The sequence below is a fragment of the Lepisosteus platostomus genome, chromosome 10, assembly GCF_059453375.1.
Source record: "Lepisosteus platostomus isolate fLepPlt1 chromosome 10, fLepPlt1.hap1, whole genome shotgun sequence".
In the NCBI taxonomy this organism is placed as follows: domain Eukaryota; kingdom Metazoa; phylum Chordata; class Actinopteri; order Semionotiformes; family Lepisosteidae; genus Lepisosteus; species Lepisosteus platostomus.
Window position 1 is genome coordinate 26,749,083 of NC_142620.1, and position 23,863 is coordinate 26,772,945.

Genomic DNA, 23,863 nt, shown 5'->3' on the forward strand with positions numbered 1-23,863 from the left:
CCAAGGAAGAGAAAAAGGAGCTGCCAGTTTATCGCAATTATAGTTCAACGACAAAATTATATCCAGATATTATACCCCTTCAAGGAAATAATTAGGATTGGGATAAATATCCTGATTGGACTGGGCATATCCAGATGGGGGGTTGTTAACTAGCCCTGTGGGAAAAGGGGGACAAAACCCCAAGATAAAACTACTAATAAGCTAGTGTGCAGTTACTGCAAAAAAAAGGGCATTTTTGGAGAAATAGTAAGAAAGAGGCTTGATTTCACAGTTAAAGAATATGTCAGAAGCTTAAACAAGAGCCTTGCATGAAACAAAATCCCCTTTGTAGCCTCCCTAAATTTATCTCAGGATTTAAATAAAAGAATAATAATCTTGCAGTGTACAGTAAATGGTGTCCAGGTTCCCCTGTTGGGGGACACAGGAGAACAGTTGTCCTGTTTATCGAGTAAAACACGAAAAATATGTGATATAAAGTTTTCTAACAGGTGGCAGGAGGCTACAGGAGCAGGGGGGCAAGGGTTGTGTTTAAAGGAGATACAAGCTGTCACAATATGCTTGGGAAAAGATGTACAGTTTCAACTACAGATGTGGGTGGGGGACACACCAGACCTACTGGGCTGGGATGACCTGCAGCATTTATAAAGAATTACTGTCTGAGACAGCATTTATGTGAACTACCACAATAGAGCTCTGAGGTATTGTGATTGTTTTACCTGATGAGGGAATCCATAAGACCGGGCTACTCCAAGTATTAGATCTTCTGATGGGAAAAAATGTATACTACATAGTAAAGCCAGGTTGAATTCCTTCTCAGAACGAGCTCACTTGGTGATTAATTGGCTTAAGGAGGAGAGTGTAGTCTAAAGATGAAATTGCCTTGACCCCTGCAGCAGAAGCTGTTTTTAATGAGTTAAAACAAGCTTTCTTGCAGGCACTGGTCCTGGGCTGGATTCCCTCAGACTGATCATCTGTATGTAATCTGTATGTAAGTGAACTAAATAGGTTGTGAGCTGCTGTGCTGGTGGAGGAGCATGGAGGTAGGCATCACCCAGTGGGTTACTATTCAGGACCCCTCGATGCAGTGGCCAAGGGGCAGTGTTTATGTGTTGTGAAGGCTACCTGCCTGGCTGTATAAATTGAATAATCTGGTGTTGAACCAGCAGACTGAATGAAAAGATTTAATAGAAACTTGTAAATATGCTAAATGGTCAAACTGTTACAATTTATATGGATTCACGGTATGCATTTGGGTGAATAGGTGCTGAATGCTTGGGGACCTCCAGTAGAGTGGAGACCCTACCTGATACCTGGTGAGTGGGTGTGGGTGAAGAAGATACCCTGCCAGATATTGCAACCCCGCTCAGGATGGACAATATCAAGTGCTACTGACTACAAACTCTGCCGTCCGAGTGACAGGATGAGATAGCTGAATCTACGCGTTGCACTGCCACCAAGCCACTGCACCAGAGACTGAGTGAACAGAAATAATTATGTTGTTACTGTGTCTGTCAGGCTTCCTGAGGGGGGTTGACAGTGTGCCTGTTAAGCGTAATCAATACCTTCTTGGTGTTGTCATATCTGTCAGCCACAAATAATAATCAGAGCTCATGTTGGGTTTGTATTGCTATACAGGATGCGCATAGGAGTAAACCCCTTTGATAATGGTGATTATTTAGGTTTATTGGCATTGGTAGATAATTCTGCTTTTCGTCTGAGTGTACCTCAAATGTATTAGAATAGAACTTAATCGTATGCTGCGCTCTAAAATCCCAATAACAAAGGTCTTAATAGGGAGTTGTTTTTCTCTACCTGAGCTTAACTAAAAACCAATGATTTGTTTTAGAGATCAGGTCATCTATGTCAAAAGTAGGAAACTTGTCTGTTACTGGGTATAAAAAGCGCTGAGCAATGTCTTTCGGAGAGACTAGCTTTTGTAAGCTTCTCTCCTGTGTGCACATGAATAAACAGCTCTTCTTTCACCAACATCCGAATTCTGTCATTTTAATGTTTCTTCACTGCTGAGGAACAATCTTTTTCCAATTAAGAATTTAAGTTGTATTCTCTTTAGATTTTTAATAATTTTAAACAGTGTATTACCGCATGTTAATCATTAAACATTAAAAAGTTGGTATATTTTATAAAAGCAAGATTGTTCAGTTGGACAAAAGTACACAACCTTCCACCTTCATCATAAATATTTTAATTATGCATAAATATTTTATGCATCAAAGTCTTTACAGAAGATATTACTTATAGTATTAATAATGAATGACATTGAATAGGCTGTAATCTCAAAGTATTACCGAGGTCCACTTTCTTTGTAACCATCTGCATCAGTTTAACTGTTGCTTCTTCATAGACTGTTAAACCACAGGAAATGCCTCTTTCTTTGAAGCATTTCATTGATCCGATCACGTATTCGTTTCCAATCATACAAAGTAAGTTTTGAGAATCTCCAATTCACCATGCCTATAATGGTTTCCAGGAGATTGCTCATAAACTATCTTAATTTAGGAACATAAACATTTTATGTAAACTGTATATGGCTAGTATTGCTGGTATTGGTAGTTTAAATAAAAAATACACACCAGTATTCCACTTTCTTCCTAAAGATTTTAAGCATCAAAGTCTTTCATTCGGTTTCATACTGTGGTTTTGGAATAGTACGTGCTCCTTCTGACTATATTAAGTTTATATACTTCATAAAAAGTTGTCACGTTTGAACATTTCCCATCAATGTTTGCGCTCGTTATCGCAGTAAAAAATGCATAATTTTTATAATTTGATTAATACGGAATATAATATGGAATCGCGTATCTAAAGAAAGTTGAGAACGATATAATTATATTCATGTATTGTAGCGCAACTTATCACAGTAGTACACTTTCTTTGGAGATGTCAGCCTTAGTTTAACTAATTCCTCTGTATGGCGTAATGGCTTAGGTGTGTACCTTGCATGCTTGGGGGTTCAAACCCAGCTGTCACCATGTGTTTTCTTTTACCAAATAAACATTTCTTTGAAAAACTAAAATAGCAAATATTATAGACACTATTTTGACATGTTTAATATTTCTAAATATCACAACATATTCGAAGCTAAGTGATTTATTAATAACAACAAATAATTTCAAACTGCTACTGTACTGCCACTACAGTATAGCTTGTAGAAAATACATTTATTTGTCCTGCATCAAAGTTTTACTCGTTCAGACTGTCCTATATTACAAACTCCAAGCGTTTCATTTTGAGCTGATGACCATTACACCTGAAGAAGGCTTCACAGCTGAAACGTCGTGTTTTCTCTCTTCTCTTTTCAGCATGGAATAAACCTATTACATGTTCCTTTGCAGACTATGCATGCTGATGCAGCCACCCACCTGAAGTAGTTACAGTATATGTATTGCAAGGTGCTCTTTTTTAGTAACAGACACTGACTCAAACAAGTGTTGTACAGTAATATAGACGTGGGTAATGTCATCCCCACAATGTGCTTATCGCACAAATTCTGCTAAACTAAAAATTAGACACAAGAAGACTATTATTGAACAATGTTGTGAGGCTCTGGGGGAATTTCTCTGTAAACTGAAAAGTAATAGAGGAGATACGTTGTGTTTTGCTTCCTTTTACACTTGTGAAAAAGAACATTCCAACGTTAATGTAACATGGAAGATATTATTAATAATATAGCACTTTAGGGCTCACGTGGGTATGCACCCTACACTGCTGAGGGATCAAACCCAGGCCTCCGGTGTTACTCAACAGGGAACCAGCCAGTTGAGCTTATGGGAGATCTCCGCTCACCACAGCAGCTCCATCACCGCGCTGGGAAGCCAGCTCCCACAACCCGTAATGTCGGCCGTATGCATCACAAGAAATCCCTACATTACATACTCCAAGTGTTTCATTCTGTCTATTGCTACAATATCGACAGCAATGTAGTTAAAAGGAACATGTCAATAGGTTTCCAAAATAACCACAAGTGAACGAGTTGAGGGTTTTGATAATAATTGAGAAATCATAACAATGACCCTGTGTTGCTTCCCCAACTGAAAGAAGGACAACTAATTTGACATGGAAAGACTTTTCATTGACAAAAAGTAACACCACAGTCTCTTGTTTAAGAGACTCTTGTCTAGCAGACTCTATAGTAACCTTATATTCAGACAAGTAATCTCTCCAAGCCTGATAATGTACATTTAGGCCAGAAAGATGCCACCTACGCTCAAGTTTGCGAGAGGCTGCCTTCATAGATCGCAGATGGTCGTTGTACCGGGGGCGGGGCAAGAGAAGGAGATGGTTTGAGTTTTTAAAGGAGCAAAGGTGTCAAGGGTAGATAAAAGAGCACTGTCACGTAACTGTATTTTGTCCTCTAGAGGGTCAGAGGAAGAGAAACAAGATAAGGAGAACTTAACAGAATTTGCAAACTTTGGGTGATCAATTGATCGCCTGTTGTGGAAATTTACAGAGCGTGAGGTTGAAGTTTTAGAAACCGGTAATTCTAGATTGAAAAGAACAGCTAAGTGGTCAGAGAGGCGTAAATCCAGGGAAGAGCAGTGGGAGACAAAAGAGTCATTTGCAATAATTAAATCTAGGGTGTGTCCTTTGTTATGTGTCCTTTGTTGACTCAGTCGTAAAATCCCAGTAATACGGCAATAATCGAATGTGTCTATTACCAAGAAGTAGTTTTGTTTTAGTTGAAGAAGTTGCAGTGCAGTATACCTCAGAGACATGTTTGACAAATCCAAGACGGTGCAACAAGACGGGAAGGAAATCCAGAGTAAAGCAGTGGCTGGTTGTGGAAGTCTTCAGTTGAGCAATTTCACAATACAAGTCGAAGTCGCATTTGTAAATTGCAACATGGAGCGGATAACGTGAAGCAGATAAAAATAAATAATTAGAAACCAGTGTCGAGAAGTAAAAGAGAAAAACATAAATAAGTAGATAAAAAATGAAAAACTGCTGAGAGGAGCAGCAGCCAAACACGCCTGCGTCCCTCTGAACCGGAACTAATAGTAGTCCATATTAGTCAGTATTGTTGCCTCCAAACAACAGAACCTCAGTTTCATCAGAGTTGAGTAACCAAAATGTTTCATACATCAAAGTCTTTACTTCATTAATGCAATTAACTAAAGTGATAATAGAAGAGTTGTTGTTAGGTGTAAACGAAATGTATATTAGCGTGTCATCAGCATAGGAATGAACGTTAATATTATGTTTTCATATTATCCTACCTAGCGGCAGCATGTAGAGAGAGCACAATATCGGTCCCAGCACTGATCCCTGTGGTACCCCGAACTGAACTGGTGACATTGATGAAGCAGTACCATTTTTAGATTTTTGAACATAATGAAAACGATTAGTTAAATATGAAGTTAAGGACGTTTCCGCATAAGCCAACCTCAAACTCAAGCCTGTGTAAGTGATCAACCGTGTCAAAGGCCACACTAAGATCAAGAAACACAAGCACTGTTGCATTCCCAACGTCGGTAGTTAACAGAATATCATTCTATTCTCTCAAGAATTTTAGATACATTTTTTGTTTTGTAGTATGTTTTGCTTTCTTGTGCAGTTGTTCACCTAAAAGTTGAACTCTTTTTTCTCTCTCTCCATATCTCCAGTAGGTCACCTGGTGTGAGGAGCTGAAGAGTCAAAACTAGCAGCAGGCTTTCATCAACCCTCTTCAGTGTTCTAAATGAGAAAAAGAGGGGGAATATGGAGAACCAGTCAAACAAGAAAAGGCAGCAAAATATTTGCACTTTCTACATACAATTTTAGTTATATAGTTTTTATTTCTTTGTTAAAGTATAAATTTAAGAAAAAACTAATAATGAGCATTCTGTAATATGCTTCAAAGCAGTGGTTTGCATACCCTGCGTGCCACTGTCCTGGTTGGAGTGTGTCCATGTTCCAGTTTCCACAATGCTTTTCATAAACTAAATCCATGGAGTAAGAAAAAAAACAAGAGAGCACTACATTTTTTAGTTTCACAACTATATGACTCCACATATCAACTGTAAAGTTAAATGTGGAAGATTTTCTTTCTATAAAAATATTTTGCAAAGTTTTAAAAATATATATTGCTCAAGTAGAGAAAATATTTTCTAAAAAGGCTTGATTTAAAATGTTTTCATTGGGAATTTTTACAGAAGTAATTCTACAGAAGTAGTTCACAATCCTTTCAAGACTACTAAACACTTTAATGGGTGCACAGCCAGGAGGAAGAACCCTGAATATTTTTCTCAGAAGAATTGTACAGTAATCATTAGCATTACTCATTCAAATGAATATCTGAACTTATGCAACCATGCCATTCTAAGTACAGTATAATCAAATAGCAACTTTATATATTAATCTGTATTTCTGAAATGTTCTTACCACATTAGAAGAAAAAGAAAAACAATCAATTATGTGAAAATATCTGATTTGAAAATGTGTCTTCCAATATAATTGTGCTTATGGTGTTAAAGTAATGATATAGTTGTACTGTAGATGTTGTATTGTTAATGAATTGTGAGTCGATGCATTATCACCATTATGGTCACTGAGACTGTCACAGTGGCCATAATGGTAAGTGTTTGATCAGTTATCAAGTTCAAGCAGACAAGTGTTCTGCATTGGCATTCAGAACTGAGCCATCCCACAAACGACAGAACATGATGCCATCACTGCACCCACAAATAAGAGCAGTGCACACAAATACACACTGAATAATGATCTAAATAAAGACCACCTTCAAAATACTGCCATCATTAGGCAATAAAGTCAACATTTACAGCACCATTATGAAAAGTTAATAAAAAGCAGTAAAAAGCAAAGTAGATATTTTTAATGGTATTACAATGTTGAAACTGGAATTTATATAAGTTATTACAGTGTTGCAGTATGTGTTCTTTAAATAATACTTTACTACAGATGCAGCCATCCAAAATGCACGGTACAAACCTGTAACGCAGGCATCTATGCGTGTGCCACCGCGCCGTACCGCGGTACGTGATTGGCTGGCCAAAATGACCGACAGGGGCACTCGTGGTGCATTGGTCGGTAGTGAAAAGATTTAATCATTCAATCTCTTTACTGTGCACATTTTAATTCACTTAGTATTGAATATTTATATGGAATTTTACCACTAAAGGGAAATTTTAGTAGCTGAGCATAAAAAGAATAGGATCATAATGCATCTGAAGGTCATAAACGATATTAATTTAGGAACATAAACATATTACTGTATGTAAACTGTACTGTATATGGCTGGTCTTGGTATTTTAAAGAAAAAATACACACCAGTATTCCATTTCTCCCTAAACATTTTAAGCATCAAAGTCTTACAGTACATGTGGTTATTTTGAAACATTTTTACCTGCTCCTTCTGACCATATTACTGTATGTTTATATACTTTGTAAAAAATTGATCGTTTTAACCTTTTCTGCAAATACACTCGTTATAGGATTAAACAAAAGCATACTTTTAGAATTGGATTAATAGGGAATATAATACGGATTAGCGTATCTAAATAAATTAATAACGGTATAACTATAGTTCTATATTGATATGTGATATTGATATGTGTATTGCTGTTTCAGTGTGTGGTGCGTGACTTGCCTTGGTGGCATGACAGCTGAAGTGATGGCTTAAGTGACTGACTTATAACCCTGAGGTTGGGTGTTCAAATCTAGCTGTTACCATGGGTTTTCCTTAAACAAATAAACATTTATTTGAAAAACTAAAATAGCAAATATTATGGGAAGTATATTGAATTTTTTTATATTTCTAAATATCACAACATGTTCATACATGTATGTACACAGCGGTACCGCAAAGTGTAGGGCGCAAACCCATGTGAGCCTGAAAGCCCTACATTAATGTTCTGCATTCGCCTGGCGCTGTGCGGTTTTTGCATCTCTCTCTCAATTCAATTTCAATTCAAGGTGCTTTATTAGCATGACCGATGGGTACAATCAGTGTTGCCAAAGTGAATAAAAAATAATAAAATTAACATGGAACAAAACAAAAAATAAAAGTAAAACAAAATCTACAGACATATTACAGACATTTACAACAAAGACATATCATAAAATATTTACATATACTGTAAACATATTGAGCATTTTTGGGAGACAGACTCACTGTTCCTCAGGCTGTTACAGGTGATCACATACTGGGCTGCCAGTTCAACTCAGTTCCCTCCTCCCTCTCCCAATAGGATTGGGACCCGTTGTGATTCTGGCAGGTGGGACCAGATTTCTGAATTTAGGAAAGAATGTTTCTCTAATCCCAGAGTATCTGTCACAGTGCAATAGGAAGTGCACCTCTGTCTCTATTTCTCCCCGCTGGCAGTGGGAGCACAGTCTGTCCTCTCTGGGCAGCCAGGTCTGCCTGTGTCGCCCAGTTTCTATGGCCAGACTGTGGTCACTGAGCCTGTACTTCGTCAGGGTCTGTTTCTTTTTGCTGTTTCTTATCTTGGTCAAATATTCGGCTAGTGTGTATTGTCTGTTTAAGGTCCTGTAGCATTCCAGTTTACATTGTGTTTGTTTGTGTGTGTGTGTGTCCCAGTGTGTGAGATATTGCTGTATGATCTGTGCTGTGATGTGGTTGAGTCTGAGTTGTGGTACTCTAGCAGTGCTATTCTAATGCTGGTTAGTGTCGGTGTGGCTCAGGTCAGTGAGCCTCAGGACCAGCTGGCTCAGGGGGCTTTGTTTTGGGCTCAGCTCTTGGCTCAGCAGGGCTTTGTGGTGCTAGGCATTTTGGGTACTGTTTATTAAGTGTAGCCAATACTTTAATACTCTTTTCTGTATGTTTATCAATAGTGGGTATTGGCCTAATTTAGCCCTGTACCCCTGTTGTTAGGTGTTTTTCTCTGCACACAGAGGATGTTTCTACAGATCTCCATGTGCAGAGTTTCTGTGGGGTGTTTGTCCCATTGAGTGTACTCCTGGTCTGTGAGGGGAACCCACATTTCACTGCCGTATAGGGAAATGGATTGGATTACACTTTGAAATATTTGGGGCCAGATTCTTGTTGGTGGGTTGATGTTGAAGAGCCTCCTTCTTATTGCATAGAATGCCCTGAGTGCATTCTCTCTCAGTGCCTTCACTGCCAAGTCAAAACTCCCAGATGAGCTGATGGTGAGACCGAGATATGTGTAGCTGGATGTGTGCTCCAATGTGTTGTAGTTGAGTGTGAATTTGTACCTGTTTTCTTCTGGAAAACCATAACTCTGGTCTTGTCCAGATTGACTGTCAGCACCCAGGTCTGACAGTACTGCTCCAGCACTGCCAGGTTCTGCTGCAGCCCCTGTTCTGTGGGCGACAGCAGAACCAGGTCATCTGCATAGAGCAGGAACTTGATTTCTGTGTTGTGTAGTGTGAGACCAGGAGCTGCAGACTGTTCCAACATTCCTGCTAATTCATTGATATAGATATTGAACAGTGTTGGGCTCAGGCTGGAGACCTGTCTCACCCCACAGCCTTGGATAAAGAATTTGGTCCTTTTGTTTTCAATTTTCACAACACATTTGCTCTCTGAATACATTGATTTAATTATGTCGTACACTTTGCCCCCTTTGCCACTTTGGAGTAGTTTATAAAACAATCTTTCATGCTAAATCGAGTCAAATGTTTTTTTGAAATCGACAAAGCAGGCAAAAATTTTTCCTTTGTGTTTTTGGTGGCCGTGTTTGTCTATCAGTGTTTGTAGGGTGTAAATGTGATCAAATGTTCCGTGATCTGGTAAGAAGCCGATCTGACTTGCCCAAGACATTGTGTTCAGTAAGGAAGGCTCGTGTATTCAGGATACTGCAGAATACCTTCCCCAGGTTACTGTTCACACAGATGTCCTGGTAGTTGTTGGGATTGAGTCTATCTCCACTCTTATAGATGGACGTGATCAGTCCTTGGTTCCAGGACTCGGGGAAACATCCAGCTGTCATGATGAGATTGAGGAGTTTGAGCAGGGCTTGTTGCAACTTTAAGCTACTGTGTCTCAGCATCTCGTTGTTGACTCCCTCTTGGCCACAGGCTTTGTGTGGCCTGTGGGCCTGGAATTTGTCCACTTGCTCCTGCTCAGTGATTGGGGAGTCTAAGGGGTTTTGGTTGTCTTTGATAGCCACTTCCAAAATTTTGAGTTTTTCATAAATGGTGTTTTGGCTTGATTGGTTTGTATTTGGGAGCTTTTGATAGCGATTTTCAAAGTATGTTTGCCAGATTGTTCCATTTTGGATGGCCAATTCTTCTGGTTTTTATTTATTTAAATTGTTCCACTTCTCCCAGAAACAGGTCTGATCTAGTAACTCCTCAATTTCTGCAAGTTGTTTATGTATGTGTTTCTTTTCTTTTTCAGCATGTGTTTGTAAAGTTATACTGTGTCACAGTAGCTGACACGTAGATCTGTGTTGTGTGGTTGTCTGTGTTTTTGATTTGAGAGTTTTTATAGTGCATTTCTGATGTTTTTGCACTCCGTAGCAAACCACTTTTTTTTTGCTTTTGTTTTTTGGTAGTTTTTTATTTAGTTGTTTTTAGCTTAGATTTTGATGCTAGTTGGTAATATAGGTGATTTAGTTTTTGTGTGGCCAAGTTTATGCCTAATTTGTTGGTTTGATACGGAGTGTTTAGGAATGTGTCCAACAGTGTCTGAATTTCGTCATTGTCCAGTGCAGTTTGGTATCTGTCTAAACTGTCTGTGTCCCATCTGTACGCCTGGTTGAGGTCATACAGCTGGCTGGGCTGTGTCAGTGTGTCTCTGTGCTGGTGTGCTCTCTTCATGTAGAGTGTGATCTGGCTGTGGTCGGAGAGAGGAGTTTGTGGCCTGACAGTGAAGGCACTGATACAGGAGGGGTCCAATTCGGTGATGGTGTAGTCCACCACACTGCTGCCCAGAGCTGAGCTGTAGGTGAACCTGCCTAGAGAGTCCCCTCTAGTCGTGCCGTTGACGATGTACAGGCCCAACCCTTGACAGAGCTAGAGCAGCTCGCGCCCAGTGCTGTTGACTGTGGTGTCATGGCTGCACCTGTGTGAGGTGACCGGTGTGTGGTACAGAGGGGATTGTCTGAATATGTGTGGTTCCCTGTGTGCTGGTGAAGTCTGCCAGTGTGCCTGTTCGTGCATTGAGGTCACCACAGAGCAGCACCTTTCCCTGGCCCTGGAAATGACCGATCTCTGTGTGGAGACTGGGGAGAATTCCCTCACTGCACCTGTACATATTGTACAGTTTCTTTTGATTTTAAGCCAAACTCGTGACTCTTCTCTCTTAACTAATTGTATGGAGTGACTGAGCTCCGCTCTGTACCACACAATGATCCCCCCAGACTCTCTGCCCTGGGTGATTTGGTTTTTTTTGATAGAGGGTTTTTATGATCTCCTTGTAGCCTTGGGGACAGTGGATAGCTGTCTCCTGTAGGATCATGATGTTTGTCTCCTTAAACATTCTGGATAAACTCAGGATCAATGCTCTTCAGCCCAAATGCTGATGAGCCCAGACCCTGAATGTTCCACATCCTAATTGTTAAAGATCTCATTGTGAGCATTTGAATTATCTTTGCACTTTGTTATTGTTATCTGGAACTGTATCAAATTTGTGTCGGACATTTACATCATCAACAAAAACAGAGTATTGTGCTGGATGTGTGTCTGTCGCTGTGGGAGCTGTTAGTTCAGCTCATAAGCGGGGTGCAGATGAGATTCAGGAGCTGCCAGATTTCTCCCAGCTTGGGACCGCTGGTCTGGCTAGGGCTGCGGCATAGCTGTGCAGGAGGAGTTCAGTCCGGCTCTGCTGTTGTGCTGGGTGGGGGGGGGGTTCGTGGTTCTAGTCCGGTTCAGCTGCTGATCTGGGTGAGGGTTGTGGGGTGGGCCACTGCTTCTGGTCCTGTTCGGTTGCTGGTCTGGATTAGAGGGCTGTAGGGTGGTGCTGGTTCTGTTCTTTGTGGGTTGAGCTGGTCTGGGTTGGGGGTGTGGGTGCTGGGGCATTCCTCCTGTTTCTCTCTGGGGTGATGTTTGGGTGTCTGCACAGTGTGGTGCCTTTCAGAGTTTTAGTAAGGAATCCGATTGTCTGTTTTTTTAGGTGTTTATGGTCATGTAGGTGCTGGGGTCTAAGGGTGGGGTGATGGGCCAGGTACATGTTTGGGAGCAGGGCGCAGCACCATGAGATCTCAGCGTTGATTTCCTGGACAGTGTGCTGCTTTTCCGTCTCGGCAACAGGGTGGAGATGTCAATTTGGGCGTGAGGGAACTCCAGTATGGCCCACTCTCCTGATGGACTGGGCCACCTGCTCCCTCTGGGTCCTCAGGTCATTGGTGCCGGTGTGGATGATGATGTGCCGTTGGGCTCCCAGGACCAACCTGGACAGCAGCTGGTGTCTCTCTCTCTCTCGGCTGGTGCGCGGGAGTGCTGGCTGGCTGTGCCAAAATTCACTCCACAAAGTCTGAGTCTCATTGTCAACATTGTTTGTAAACAAACCAGTTTCACAAGTATTTTCTCAGCTTCTTCATTTTCAGAGTTGAATAGGGCAAGTCTTCCAATGAAAGACAGTCCACCTTCCTCCCACGGACAGACTGAAATATGTTTTCTTAGAAAAACAGATTCACAACGCAAAGCTGTGTCAGTCTTCTGTGTAAAAAGAATCAGTTTAAACACCATGGGTGCTGTTTTTAATAGGCTGCTGAGTAAAGAATAGGAATTTTCCTGCTGTCAGCAGTATTGTGTTTATAGTTTTATGTACAGGCTGCGAATAGTTTCACAAGTAGAGGTCTTTAAAATTAGGCAGGGGAAACTATTTTTTTAAGTCTTAAAAAATAAATAAAAAACTAGATATAATTATATGTTCCTGCTTAGACACTGTACAACTTTAAAAGCTATAAAAACAGGTTTCCACCATTAATAACCACTTTTTATGCGCGAAAAACACTTCCTCGTGATCAGCTTAGAATCTCTGTGTACGCTGTAAAGTTTTTACTTCTTAACTAAACATTTAAAAAAACTAATTTCATAAAAACAACACACGGTTCGAATAGAAATAGTCAAGTTCTGTTGTCTTCCTGGTATGTAGAACAGATCAGCAGGTCTTTTTTCCCAAATCAGATGGCTCTGAAAACAGCGTGCGGCTCACTGCTCTGCATCAGAGGGGGTGGCACAGAGAGAGAGAGGAAGCGCGGAGCTCGGTATTGCACAATGGCTGTAAAGCACCAATTGCAACTGCATTCATAACTTAGTATTTAAAATTAAACAAAGTAAATCATTTTTTTTTACTTCTAAGTCCCTTGATTATCATTAAGCACAGGTTTCTCACCACTTAGACTACTTTTTGATACCACTGTTAGACAAAGCAGGAACTTATTGTACTTTCTAATGACATTACACGTGGAAAGATTACAGATTTTAATCATCTTTAATTTTGTTATACATTTTAGATAAGTTCATCTATACATACACCACAAAACCATTCTCGATTGTATTTCTGAATGCTATGTTACACTTAGTTCATTGTTTTAAATACATCTAATTAAGAAACTTAGGTATTAGCATTAATAATCAGTAATATTAAATTTAGCACTGTAATAAATTGTTGCACTTTGCCCCGCATCTTGTAAAAATATATATTCATTGTTCAAATATACATTAAATCTGACTATCAGAAAATGTAAAATATACAACTAAAGAAAAAATAGGGAAAAATATAATTCAAAATATTTTGTTAACAATGTTAACTGTTTATAAAAATAAAATTTATTAACTAAGGAATAGGATGGCACAGTTGTTAGTATGCTTTTTGTGTGTTTTATTTTCAGTAGTACCAGATGTCTCAGTGCCTTTCAAAATTAAATTATGCGCACAATCCTCTGAACTAGAAAAATAAGATAGCTATCCATTTCTAATGGTGGGGAAGTGGTTAGCATTGCTATCTTGCAGCACTTCGGCCCTAGGTTCAATTCCTGCCATCCTGTGTGTGTGGAGTTTGCATGTTCTTTCTGGGTTCCATGGTTTTTCTCCTTATGTGTGATATGATTCCCTCTCGCACTCCAAAACATACTGGTAGGTTAATTGGCTTACGGGAAAACTGGCCCTGGTGTGTGTGTGTTTGTGTGTGGCACTCTTTAAACTTTGATGCAGGAAAAATGTATTTCCCAGAAGCTATACTGATTCTCCCTGATGCAGTGCAGTTAAAAAAATATCTCTGATACAGTTCCTTCAGGGATGATGTTTAAGACCATATTGTTTGTCATGCTGGAGCCAGAAATGTTTAGATTAATTAAAACAGAAAAGCATTGTGAAAGTACTCCAAAATGTGTTTCAGTTGTACATACAGAACATAATTTCTTGCTGTATAAAAACGTCCCTAGGCATAATTTGTTTGCTATAAAAAAAAGGAATAAAAAAAGCCATTTGATTCAAATAGCTTTGGCAAAATCTATGGATACTTTGCCCTTGAGCTGTGAAGCTTTTAGATTCTTTGGGTCCTTTAACTGTAGGTGCACCCAATATTTAAAAGATTTTAAAGACTATAGCTTTCATAAAAATGTGAGAGTATCTTCATGCATTATTCTTCATAGTACTTTACACTTAGTTTAAACTACTGAGTGAACAAGGTTTAATACAGACAGCAAGAGGCAGTTCTTTAGCCAGTTGTGGGTCAACTTCAACATCTGTCCAACTGTGTTTTTGATCATTTAACTTGGGCTTCTTTAAAAAAAAGCAGTATAAGGTCCTCAGATTAATATATTATTAACTATTACCTTAGCTAGATTTAGTGAATGGCCTCCTGTTGTTGTAACCCTTTTAATGGTTTTAGATTCCAGGCACTATTGATAAGTAAACAGCCACCCCATACTGCACAGCATAGCATAATAGCTATGTTTGAAAACCAAGAAAACAGTAAAGTACATCTTTTCTTAGGATAAGTCCCCTCACAAACAAAACTAAGTAACAGTTTCAATATGCCCAAAAATCATTATGTCTTGCATAAGTGTTAACTTTCAGAACCAACGTGAAACTGAAATAAAACACAGGAAACCCAGAAATTACTGGAAACACCCCCCATCTCAGTGTTATACCTGCAGTGTTATCTTCAAAAAATCCTAAAAAAAAATAAAGAACATTTTCACAACTCAAAGCAAGGTTGTATAAGGTGAGGGGGTCTAAATGCTGTTGAGTCATGAAGAAGATCCCCCTATTCCAGTGTATTTACCTGTTGTGTCATCTTCAAAAAAACATAAAAAAACAGTTTCACAACCCAAAGCAAGACTTAATGTGTAAAACATATACTTGCAGCATTGTGCAGATGCTAATAGGCTGCTGAGTAAAGAATATTTTAATTTTCCTGCTGTCAGCAGTATTGCATATATAGTTGAGCCTTACCTAAATGAAAACAGGACATAAATAAAGGGTTTCAGAAATCACACAAAGCTTTATTACCGTGCTTACAGTCTGGGTAATTGGAGGCTGTGATGTTCTGCTTCCAATGGTGATATACAGGTTTTTCGCACAAAGCTTTATTGAACAGTATTGCTCGTGTTGTGAATGTGTGTACACAGCCCCCCCCCCCTCCCCCGGGTTCTAGGTAGTGCGTAAGTATGCATCGATGAAAAAGAAAAAGGTTTAAAAAAAGAGAAATAGCTGTGAACATTTTCACAAGACTTGGTCCTTATAATGCATTTAGTTTGAAGGCTTTCTGTGTTTCCCTTCCAATAATATGAACAAAAGAATATTCAAGCGTAGTCAATAAAATGGCTTAAAAACTACAAAGTGAAGGCTGTGAAAACAGTCACAATGTACTTTGTACACACAGCAAGTGTTTTCGTAACTCTAGGAGGTTTTGTGAAAAAGCTACAGGCATGCCAATTATAATCGTTTTTATTTTTAAATAAATTTTAGAAAAGTGTCATCTATACAAAAAAGTTGCATTTAATACCACTCGATAGTTATATTAATAGAGATAAGCTCTCTATTAAAGCTCAGATCAAAGATCAAGCCCAGATGAAACAACAATATCTCACACACTGGGACTGATCTGTGATCTGTGATGTGGTTGAGTGTAAATTGTGGTGCTCTAGCAGGCTGCCTGTGCTGAAAAATAAATAAAAAACAGTTTAACAACTCTTAAGCATACTGTAGTTTTTGTTAACACAAGTTTATCAGTGAAAAGACCACGGGCACTTTTCCTCCCTCTTACATTCTCAGAGTAGAATAGGCGTACCTTCCAATGAAAGACAGTCCCCCTTACCCCCACAGACAGACAAATGTTTTCACTGCCTATTTGTCTAGCTATTCAGAGGGAAGGGCGGTGATGTCACCGTGCTGGCAAGCATGCTCTTTAGATAATGAGATTCAATATTATATTCCCTATTAATCAAATTCTAAAAGTATGCTTTTGTTTACTCTGATAGCGGCCGTATTCACAGAAAAGGTTAAAATATCACTTTTTTCACAAAGTATATAAACAATATGGTCAGAAGGAGCAAGTAAGTTTCCAAAATAAAAATTAAATTCTGAAAAGTATAAGTTTAATTTACTGTGATAACGAGCGCAAATATTCCTGTAAAATGGTAATCACTTAACTTTGAATGTTTTGTGATATTTAGAAAGACCAACAAATTCAATATAGTGTTGATAATATTTATTGTCAGTAATAATATCAGTAGCAGTTTGAAATTATTTATTGTTATTAATAAATAACTTAGCTTTAACATGTTGTGATATTTAGAAATATAAAAAATGTCAAGATAATGCCAACAATATTTGCTATTGTAGTTTTTCAAAGAAATGTTTATTTTTTAAAAGAAAAATCATGGCAATAGCTGGATTTGAACACCTGCCCTCAGCCTTATAAGTTAGTCACTTAAGCCATCACACCACAGAAACAGTCACACACCAAACACTGAAACAGCAATACACCTATCAATGTAAAGTCTTATACTACTGTTTGTGCAACAGTACATGAATATAGTTATATTGTTATTAATTTACTTAGATATGCAAATCCATATTATATTCCCTATTAATCCAATTCTAAAAGTATGCTTTTGTTTACTCCGATAATGAGCGTATTCGCAGAAAAGGTTAAAACAATAATTTGACACAAAGTATATAAACATACAGTAATATGGTCAGAAGGAGCATGTAAAAACGTTTCCGAAATAACCAAATGTAAGACTTTGATGCTTAAAATGTTTAGGGAGAAATGGAATACTGGTGTGTATTTTTTCTTTAAACTACCAATACCAACAATATACTGTTTACATATGTTTATGTTCCTAAATTAATATCGTATATGACCTTCAGATGAGTTATGCTCCTATTATTTGTATGCTCAGCTACTAAAATTTCCCTTTAGTTGTAAAATTCCATATAAATATTCAATACTAAGCGGATTAAAATGTGCACAGTAAAGAGATTAAATGATTAAATCTTTTCACTACTGACCAATCCACCACGAGTGCCCCTGTCAGTCATTTTGACCAGCCAATCACGTACCGCGATACGGCGCTGTGGCTTGTGCGTAGTTGCGTGCGATACTAGTTTGTACAGCGAAGTTTGAATGGCTGCATCTGTATAAGACAACTATCACTGATACCAATCAGAACAATATCAGTGGTGAAGGCTGAGTTTGATTCCTGACTGCTTCAGGAAACTCAGAAACTCTTGTAGTCTTATACTTACTTTTGAGCAGTTTATATTTTGATGAAAGATGGAAGTCTAACAAAATGTCACCAATACTGGCCAAAGGGTTTATTAAACAAGGAGAAACTACCAGCACAGCCACTATCATACAACCTACACACTACATGAGAAGAGCATGTTTATGCTGGGAGTTATGTTTTATAGGGAGGGAATGTTAAGAAAGGAAATTAAATACTTTTGATCAATAAGTCTAGTAGTAATTTTCCTTTTTTTGATCAAGTTAAGATTATGTATAAGTTTCTCGATGCTTTTGTTTATTTTTAATGGCACATACTCTAACTGGTACAATGAAACCAACTGCCGGGAATAAAGTGAATTAAGTAAAATTTTTGTTATGTAAATGTGTCATATGCATTTAATTCACTTTCTTTATTATAAGGTTTGGGTTTTGATGTTTAATAGCAATTACAGGTAAGTGAAAGGTACTTGGTTGTTTCAAATTCATTTTCAGGAGTGATTCAACAAGGTCACAGGCAAACTGGAAGTACACAATGTAAATAAAATTTGGAAATTCTGTCTTTCATTTTGACCTCTGATAAAAATCACTATTCAGTAAGATATACATAACGTATACACAACACAACACAACACATGGATTCTAAGAAATCTGTTGTTAAGTGGTACAAGGAAACATGATTTATTGCAATAATACAAATCACTAACAGCAAAAAAAATTAAACAATATTCCGTTGAAATTATTTAATTACAAATAAGAGGGCAAGGAAATGTATTTGTATTAATGGAATATTCACTATTTAAACATATGGTTTAAAGGTGTGTTAATTAAAAATCTGCTAAAACCACTGTAGCTAAACCTGTATGTGGGATGATACCTAAGAGTCTTTTTTGTGAGGAAAACTACAAAAGCTATATGTGACAAGAGTCAGAATCTTACTCAGGATGTCTGATGTACCTTTTTGTTTTTTTTTTTACCAGTGGGATAATTCAACATTTTCACTGATTTGTGATGTTTTAATTTAAAACTTAATTTGAAATCACTTTAAGCTTAAGTGACAGCTAAGAGTGACGTTTGGAAGTTTTCTCATTATGTTTTCATATACAATTTACATTTTAAACCATGTCCTGCTTTACTGTGTACTGCTTACTGTCATCACAACTGCCATGCCTGCACAATTATTGTCTCTACCGTCATTGTTTTAAATAAATGTTATAACAGATTAGCACATCCAGTCAACTAATTCAAATGTAAGTGCATAGTTTCAGGAATGTGGTTTGTTCAATGCATGATGAGACTTAAAATAAGAAGACAGTAAGAGACTAACAAAAGATGCTGAAGAGGATGTCAGTGACACTGTCTGGCTGGAAGCTACTCTAACACAAACCTCTCAAAAACCGAGGCTCCTTCTCCTGTCTCATACCCGGTGGATTAGTCTTTCAATATGAGGAACAGAAGCAATACCTTTTATTCTTAGCCTGTTGACTTATGTTATTCTAGATACATATTTTTAATGTGCTATATAATAATAGTTCTATAAAATGCATTTCGGAAGCTCTGATTTGTTAAAGCAAGTCTCTTTTGCATTGTGGAGCAAGGTGTTCATACTGTATTTCTAAAAGTTCAGTTCATGATTTAAATGGCAGTCTGTTTCTGAGTCAAATACAGATCCAGCCATTCAAAATGCGCTGAGTACGCAGCGCTAAAACGATGTAGGTGTGGTGCATTATACAGCATTTAAATTGAATTATGATAATAGTATGTGAAAGCACCTTGGTGGAGCTAATAAAGCTTAATTTCTCATACAGCATTTGAGCTGTCACTTGAAAATGCCTGGTTTCGAGTCCTGATCACTGCAGAAGTACAATCTTTTTCCAATTAAGAATTTAAGTTGTGTACTCTTTAGACTTAATCATTGAACATTAAACATTAAAAAGTCAGTATATTTTATAAATGCAAAATTGCTCAGTTGGACAAAAGTGCACAACCTTCCACCTTCATCATAAATAATTTAATTATTCATAAATATTTTACGCATTAAAGTCTTTAACTTGGTAACATTATTAAGCTTATATTCTGTACTTCATAAAAAGTTATAATGTTTATCCCTTCTCTAAGAATACATAGTAAGGACACCACTTGCTGTTATTGTAAAAAGGTAAATGTTATGATAGTTATATGAATATGGAATCGTATAACTAAGCAGCTAAAATATCACAAGTGGACATTTTGACATCTGTTTCTTTTTAAAAAACTTTTATTGATAGATAGATAGATAGATAGATAGATAGATAGATAGATAGATAGATAGATAGATAGATAGATAGATACTTTATTGATCCCGTGAGGGAAATTGAAGTGCAACAGTAACTTTACACAGACAACACAGCCACAGTGTAACGAATGATACAATAATAATAATAGTACAATACATACAATACAATCAGTACAGTGAGGGGTGCACTAAAAGAGTTACTCACAGTCCGACACACAAAGAACAAACTAGAACAGAACAGTACGCAGAAAAATCGTAATACACATATGAATATAAATATAGATGTAAATATAGATATAAATATAAATATAAATGGATTGCAAGGGTCCCTGGCACATATTGTGCAAAAAACGGTTGTAAATGGGAAAAGAAAAAGAACAGATGTAGCAGTAGATGTGTAGATGTGTTCAGTCCAGAAACAGGTCACTGTCAATGTTGCCTCTGTCCAGACGCAAGGTGGATGCGTTGTACAGTCTTATGGAAGAAGGCAAGAATGACCTCCTGTAGCGCTCCCTGTTGCACCGTGGATGAATCAGTCTATTGCTGAACGTGCTCTTCATTTCTACAAGCCTGTCATAGAGGGGATGGGAGATGTTGTCCATGATGGCCTCTAGTTTGGACACCATTCTCCTCTCAGCCACTACCTCCAAGGGGTCAAGGTTTGACCCAATGACAGAGCTTGCTCTCCTGATGAACTCGTTCAGCCTTTTAGAATCCACTGCTCTAATCCCAGGGCCCCAACATACGACTGCGTAGAAAATGGCGCTCGCTACCACCGACTGACAGAACATATGTAGCATCTTACTACATACATTGAAGGACCTGAGCCTCCTCAAGAAGTAAAGTCGGCTCTGTCCCTTCTTATAGATGGCCTCAATGTTCTTAGACCATTCCAGTCTATCGTCGATGTGCACTCCCAGGTACTTGTACGAGTCCACCATCTCCACGCCACTCCCATGGATGTAGACAGGAGTAGGTTTGACCTTTGTCCTCCTGAAATCTTCCACTAGTTCCTTTGTCTTTGTTACATTCAGTTCCAAGTGGTTCACCCCACACCACTCCACAAAGCTGCTGACCAGTCCTCTGTACTCCTCCTCCTGCTCACCCTTGATACATCCCAAAATTGCAGAGTCATCTGAGAACTTCTGCAGGTGGCATGACTTTGAGTTGTACTTAAAGTCCGAGTTGTACTTATTGTACTTATTGTACTTGAGTTGTACTTATTGTCCTTGTAGTGGTAATAGACAAAGCACTGCACCCAATGGTTCAAAGCGTGATCAGAGTATTACTTTTGGTTTGTTTCTTATAAAGTGAATACATAAAAATAGTCCACTATTATACCTTGTTGTTGGCTCTCCCTTGAATTAGTGTATCTGGATAAATGAAGTGATGTTATTGTGATTAAGGACTTCTTTGTAAAATTCTTTAAGAAGGGTTATTTTTACAATTGGCACTCCGAGATTCTGGATTTAATTCCCCTCATTTAGCGGTTAAACAAATCATGCAGTTGTTACAGTAAAGGAACAAGTAATAGGTTTAATCCATGCTGAAAAGAGAAGAGAGAAAACACAACGTTTCAACTGTGAAGCCTTCTTCAGGTGTGAGCTGAAGACCCTCATACCTGAAGAAGGCTTCACAGTGGAAATGTATTTTCTCTCTTCTTTTTTCAGCATAGAATAAACCTATTACTTGTTCCTTTGCAGACTACACATGCTGACGCAGCTACCCACCTGAAGTAATTACAGTATATGTATTGGAAGGTGCTTTGTTTTATTAATAGACACTTTGACTCAATCAAGTGTTGTACAGTGATATAGACGTGGGTAATGTCATCCCCATTAAACAATGTGCTTATCACACAAATCCTGCTAAACTAAAAATTAGAAAGAGTATTATTGGAAAATGTTGTGAGGCTCTGTCGGAATTTCTCTGTAAACTGAAGAGTTACAGAGGAGACACGTTGTGTATCACCTCTTTTTACACTTGTAAGAATATTTCAATGTTAATGTGAAACGGAAGATATTATTAATAACCTTTTAAATCTGAAGCTGTTAACTCTACTTCACACCTGCATGTCAAGATCATGGTTTCAAAGTAAAAAAACATCAAACCTTTGATTGGATGAGACCGTCATGATTATTTCTCAAGGATATGAAACGTGACAATTTGTTATAGATACCATCAGGAGAAAAAAAAAGTTTTGGGGGGCTGCTGCAGTGGCTTGCAATGTCTGGATAGTTAATATTTCTCAATTGCTTTGTCAGTGTACATGGGGGGAAGGGACACTCGTATGCTGGGCAAACATTCAAGGTCAAACTCTTCCGTGAGGGGGATACCTTTAAACTGGAGACAACAGCACGAAAAATTTTTGGGTGCCCTCATTTTAAAGTCCTGGCCAAATATGAAGACAGTACATACAGTTATAGTAAAAATTGAATTACACATCCCAGTTAACATGGTGGTTTCGAGCTTAACCTATCAGCAACTAAGCAGAATTTACACTATAGGCTACCTCAAACTGTCAGTTACACGACAGTCACTTAAGCCACTTCTGTTTGGCTTTTTAGTTATGAAGGCGGGAAGATGCCCCCACTTCCTTCTTGGTGCTTGACTTGTCACTATCGTTAACTGTTCTGTGTCTGAATTGCAGTAGGGAGAGACACGTATGAAATAAAGTTAATCACAGCTACAATACAAATATATGTTTTGTGGTAAGGGGGAGCAAACCATCAGTATTTACTGCTAGTAAGATTTATAGTTGAAATTTGAGCCTAAATATAAAGTTAAAATCTTGGCAAACAAAGCAATGTAGGAAATGCATACTTTTTCTGCAACAGAAATACACATAGAAAATAAATCCTTTCTGACATTTCAAATCAGTTTCAATCAAGGTCTCCAAAACAAAAAGGAAAAAGAGCATTTTCAGAGAGCAATTATGTTGTGTTTATAAAGAATAAGTGATTAGATTTATAAGCAATCTAATTTCTTATTTAAACAGTGACATTTCAGCTGCAAAAGATCACACCAGAGACAGCACTATCTCTGCTTGTCATAGACGTTCAGGAAAGGGTGAATGAAAGAAGTCATATCAAGTGAAATAATCCAATGATCAATAATAAGTTGTAGGACAAGAAACAAAAGATAGAGAAATCTTAAGCTTTTTAAGGCTAAAACTAAAATTCATTCTACAAATTAAGGCAAATGAAAATTTAGAATGTTAAAGTGTTAGAGGTGTAACTAAATGTAAAAATACAAAGATACACATGAGCAAAAAGTTTTATAAGTTAAGCAGGTGTTACTTTGAAATAAGCAAACAGAAAAAAGTCATGACTAGACACAGTGCAGAAGAAGGATGCAGGAACACTTACAAAAGCTTAGATATATGGAACAAAAATCACAGAAAGGTGCATTACAAAAGAACATGCAAACCTTTTGGCAGAGAGTGAGGGGCTTGAATAATCAGGTGAATTTCTGGCAGGGAAAGTATGGAGGTTTGATGGGACAGAGTCAGAAAATTAGCACACATAAACAACAATTCTGTCAGAGAGCCTTATATGAATTAAAAGCAAATATGGTTTCATGGAGGGCTTCTCAGATAGTTGGGCATTCAGGTAGATGGCCAGGTGAAAGGATTTGTAAAAATATTTTGTTAAAGCAAATCAGTTTTTTGCAACACATACAAGACATTTTTCCAAGAACGTTTAGCCTTTGTCACTAATGAAACCACTAAATAAAAACATAAATGTAGAAATCTAAAGATTTTTCTTATTCAAGGTTGGTAGCAGGATGAACTGTTAGGTTGAGCTAAGTGTATATTTTGTTGCAGAGTTGCTGCAAGATGTTAACAGTGAAAACAGGTATTTAGAAATGACTCATTTCAAAAAGATTTTCAGAATAATTATAAATCTAGCATGATAGGGAAAGTACAGAAAATAGGTAGATTGATCAGATTAGTATTCAAGAAG